Below are 5,175 nucleotides of genomic sequence, written 5' to 3' on the forward strand. Positions count from 1 at the left end.
GGCAGACAATTTAATTGGTAATAGAATTTTAAACCATTTGTCAGCAATAAACATTAAATTGCAATATAATCAAACGCATAAACAGTTGTAAAGGTAAAACATTAAACAAGTCTGGGGTCACTAATTTAACAGTCGAAAGGCACTAAAGATCGACTATTAATACCATGGGCAAGCTTCTCAATTTTCTCTTGTCAATCAAGTTGTTTAATCGTGAGAGCCAAGTATTTCATGTACGAGGGTTGACTAGAGGCTATACCTAGAAGACCTCGTAGTTAAGCTACAATAAAAGAAATTCTCATGAAATCATCGCCTGACTTATTTACTTTCCTTTGATCCCCCAAAGTCTTTTCACATTGTCTCAATTTTGATGTGTGTGCTTATTTTGCCTTGGGTTTTTTTGCTTTTCAAGGAAAAGCGCCCATACTGGGAACCTCTAGGGCTCTAGTACCATAGGCGATACATGTGAGTGGAGTACCAAATCAAGTTGAGGTTTATCTTCATGCTTAAGATTTTACAATGTGGCACTTTGATTTTTTGTTTGTTCGTTTTCAGCATTTTAATTTTGTAACTTTGGGGGGTCATATAACATTGTTACCCTCCCCAAGCTCATCACACTAGAAACTCCCTTTATATACTTAAGCTAAAGGTCAATAGGGACTAAGCCCAATAGAAAGCCCTAGTACATTACACACAATGCTGCCTAAATCGGATTAAGAACCTAAGTAACCATAGATTATTAGGAAGGCATTCCCCATGGTATTAAGAGAACATCTCTAACACCTAGCTTGGTCAAACTAGCTTAGTCGGAATGCTTAATTTTTAAACCTAGACAAGTGATTATGACAAAAATTACATTGAATTTAATGTTTGATACTAAGCAAATGCGTTGAATATTATTCTACCAATCACAATTAAAGCATATAAACATGGATACAAAAAGATAAGGGGCAATGCTAATGGACAAGAAACGCATGTTTGTGTTGATGATCGTGCTTGATTTGAAGTGTGAATGAGAGAAAGATTCCATGAAGGTATAAATCCTAACAACAGCAACACGTTCATGTACACACTAGGAAACACAAAGAATACCTCTACGAGGCACATCACTGGGAAAAGGTACCAACACTTATTGAACACAATTAAAAAACATAAGGAACCCTAGAACCTAATTATTTGCACTCCCCCTAAAGAGTCAAGGGAATAGGATATTGTAGAGATTGGGGGGAAACCCTAAGGCTAAACCCCTATCCTTCTCGTTGAGAAAAACAAAGTCATCATGCATGAGACCATATGTTCCATCCATATAATCATGTAAATCTTCTTCATCATCAGAGGCACAATGTTTACTAAGAAGGTCACTAGACGCCTATAGTCATCTTGGTCAAAAGGATAGGCTTGTGCAATGGGAGATACACTCTCTACTAAGTATGGATCAGTCGTGGTCAAGAGAAGTATCACCCATTCTAACTCCTCAAAATTCCTCTCACATGTTGTGGCTCCAAGTGACAAGTAAGAGAACAATATACGTTTTGGCACCCAGATTTGATCATTTCCTTTATAGTAGCCTTGGGCTTCCAATAGCTTTTTAGGAATCCAACGCAACGTTTCTTTACATTTCTTGGGGCAAATGGGACGTCTCTTACCAAGCTCCTGTCTTTTAGCACTAGCTATGGTCTCTAAAGAAGCTTTAGGGACCCACTTGTATGTTTTCTTTGTTATATTGGGATGGGTCTTGTGTGTCTCAAGCTTTATTTCAACTACATCAGTTGAAGCTCTAGAGAGTTGGGCTATGGGGACATATGGTTCAACCTCTTGGACATGCAATGTTTTGGGCTTTAATTCCTTAAGAGGCAATATCTCAAGGACTATGGCCTGAGTGGCAGGCCTAAGAGTTGGTTTCTGTGTTGTGACACCATGTCCGCCAATCAATAGTGCATTTGGTGGCTATCATCCACGGCCGTCCTAGGTTTATATTACCCTCCATAGTTCCAAGCGGCATGACCAAAAAGTCTTGAGCTACAACCCCATTGTCATAACTGACAAAAGTGTGCCAGATTCCAAAAATCGTAGTTTTTTTCTTGTTGACACCCTTGACTTGGATAATACTCTTGGATAGAGGTGGCTTCCCTAACTGACACCACACCCCATATGATAGCAGATTATATGTAGCACCCGTGTCCAATAAGGCATTATATAGCACTTTCCATAGGTGTTGTTTAGCTCAATAGAGTATTGTAGAGGTGTGTCAGAGTCCAACCAATCCTCATCGGTTTCAACGTGGAATGCATGTGTAACTCCAAGGTTAGCCTCTCGTTCTTGTCTTATACATTGTTGTCGCTCCTTAGCCTCAGCTTGAGCTTGTATCTTCTTCAATTCTGTTTGTGCCTTGGCTGCCTTTTATGTTGGATGGCATGTAGCTCCTCTTGGCTTAAAGGATCATAGTAGCTTTTAAATTTGCTCCCATTGAGGAATCCAATGGTTTCAACTCCATCAAGAGTCTCCACATGAATGGTTCCTTGTGGGATGATCTCACATACTCTATATGGTCCTTTTTCCGCATATTTCAACTTTTTCTTTTCGTTACGCACTCCATACATAAGGACTTTATCACCAACATTGATATCTAATATCTTCCGGTCGAACAAGGTTTATTTACTAGATACAACAAAGATTGATGATCAACATACAAAACAAACTTGTTGGCCAGAAGGTAGTAGCAAAATTTCTTCCTGCATAAATCACACCTAAACCTTCTCGCTCTGTAGTGGTGTAGTTTCTCTCGGCATCATTCAATTGATGACTTGCAAAGCTAATGGGGTAGTCCAATTTATGTTCTCCTGGTTGAGCTAGAACACACCCAATAGCAAACTTTGATGCATCAATATGCACATGGAAAATTACATTCCAATCGGGCACTCGTAGAATAGGAGCGCTAGTCAAGGTCTTTTTCAATGACTCATAAGCATGGTCACACTCCACGGTCCATTAGAACTCAATAAGAAGCTTGTACAAAGGATGAGCTATCTTCGCAAAGTTTAAAATAAATCGTCGGTAATAACCAACATGGCCCATGAACCTTTGAACTCCTTTATAGTTTGTAGGTGGTGGCAATTCGGAAATGGCTTTAATTTGCTCTCATCTATGGAAATCCCATTTTTGGACACTATATGCCCTAAAATGACTCCATGTTTAACCCAAAATTGTCATTTGAAAAGGTTTAAGGAGATGTGATACAATCTGCACTTCTCAAACACTTTTCGTAAGCATGATAGATGTTCTTTCCAAGAGGAATAAACACAAAGGTCATCTAAGAAAGCTTCGCAAAACTCCCTCAAATATTCTCTAAAACCAGTGTTTATTAATCTTTGAAAAGTAGCAGGGGCATTGGTTAAGCCAAAAGCCATGACACAAAATGCGAACACTCTAAATTCGGTTATAAAGGTTGTTTTAGCTTGGTCCTCCAGCGCAATTGTGATTTGATTGTAGCCAGAGTACCCATCGAAGAAGCTAGAAGCTTCCTTCCCTGCAACTCTTTCAAACACATGTTCTGAATATGGAAAGGGGTAATGGTCCCTCCTAGTGGCGGCATTGACCTTCTTGAGATCCACGCACACTCTAAGTTTCCCATTCTTTTTTGGCAGAATCAGTATTGGAGACACCCATTCTGAGTGCTCAATCTCTTCTTGAACGATTTTTGCATATTTAGGATTCATTGGGTAGGGTCGTTGCTGAACTGGTTCAGCCATGCTATTCATGGGGATTGTGTGTTGCACCACGGAAGGTGGAACACCTTTCATATCATGATATGTCCAGGTAAATATATCCCTGAATTCCTTGAGAAGTTCTTTAAGTACACACTCCTGAGTCTCTGTCAGATCTTGGGCAATGAAAATAAGTTTGGACTCTTCTTCTGGGTCTGCTAACTCTATTTCCTTAACTATCGTTGGACCATCATAGAGTCCATTACTCCCATCGATAGGTTTTCTTGGAGCCTTTGTATACACAACCATACGTTCCTCTGTGGTATAGGATTTGAAATGTTCAGGTGCAGGGTATAAGTTTGTGGGGTCCTATTGTTCTATGGACTGTAATTTCACTTCCGATTCCTTTTGTTGTTGAGCTAACTCTCGATTTTATCGTCTCCTTACGGTACGGCCCAACTTTGGCTTCTCTGTAGCCTCTAGTTTTGCGATGTCAAAGGGTTGTGGGCTACACCACATAACACTTTGAAGGTATTCACCCCAGTTATCTACCGACTTTCGATGGGCATCACATGCCCCTATATAATCAAGCCATTCTGTGGTATATTTCTTTTCATTTATTTTAGCACGCACATTTTCTTGATATCGTCACCTCTTATATCTCTTACTCTTCTTGTCTAATTTTCGATTGCAGTCTATCTCTAGTGAAGAGTCACTAGATGAATCACTTCTTGTGTCTTCTGCTCCCTTGGATAGATTGTCATCTAGGGTACCACTGGGCCCTGAATGGTTTGTCCCCACATTTGTACTAAGATTTAACTCAGATTCTGTTGAGCGCGCGGCGGTGTGTGCAAGTGATAGAGCACGCGAAGATGTGTAGGCCTTGAGGCTTGAAGCGGAGGCACTGTGCTGCAGAAGGGAAGCGCTAGCAGAACGAAGAGGGAGAGAGAGAGAGCTCACGTTTTTGGGGAAAACTCAATAAGTGAGTTTTGAGTTTTCCCACTTTTATTATAACTGACCTTTAAAAAATGTGTCCAGGTTCAATATGAACCTGGACAAAGTATAAAAATGTACAAAAAGGGATTATTTAGGCCTTTAACCCAACAACCTCCCACTTAAAGGCATAAATGACGCCTTTAAGTTAACCAACTCCCACCAGCTGTATGCAATTCTCATGTTGAGCCTTAGAAAGACTCTTGGTGAGAACATCTGCAGGGTTATCCTATGAGTGAATCTTAGTCAAGGTGACTAGAACATCCTCCAATACCTGTCGTATGAAGTGGTATCGCACATCAATGTGCTTTGTCCGTGCATGAAACATGGCATTCTTGGCCAAATAGACAGCACTCTGGCTATCACATCCCAAGACAGGAGTACTAGCAAGCATACCAAGCTCTTTGACAAGTCTGCCCAACCATATGGCCTCTTTAGAAGCATCAGTGGTGGCTGGGCTGAAATATATTCAGCCTCAGTA

The sequence above is a fragment of the Adiantum capillus-veneris genome, unplaced genomic scaffold (genome assembly GCF_014529385.1).
Source record: "Adiantum capillus-veneris isolate H3 unplaced genomic scaffold, ASM1452938v2 Hic_scaffold_609, whole genome shotgun sequence".
NCBI lineage: Eukaryota > Viridiplantae > Streptophyta > Polypodiopsida > Polypodiales > Pteridaceae > Adiantum > Adiantum capillus-veneris.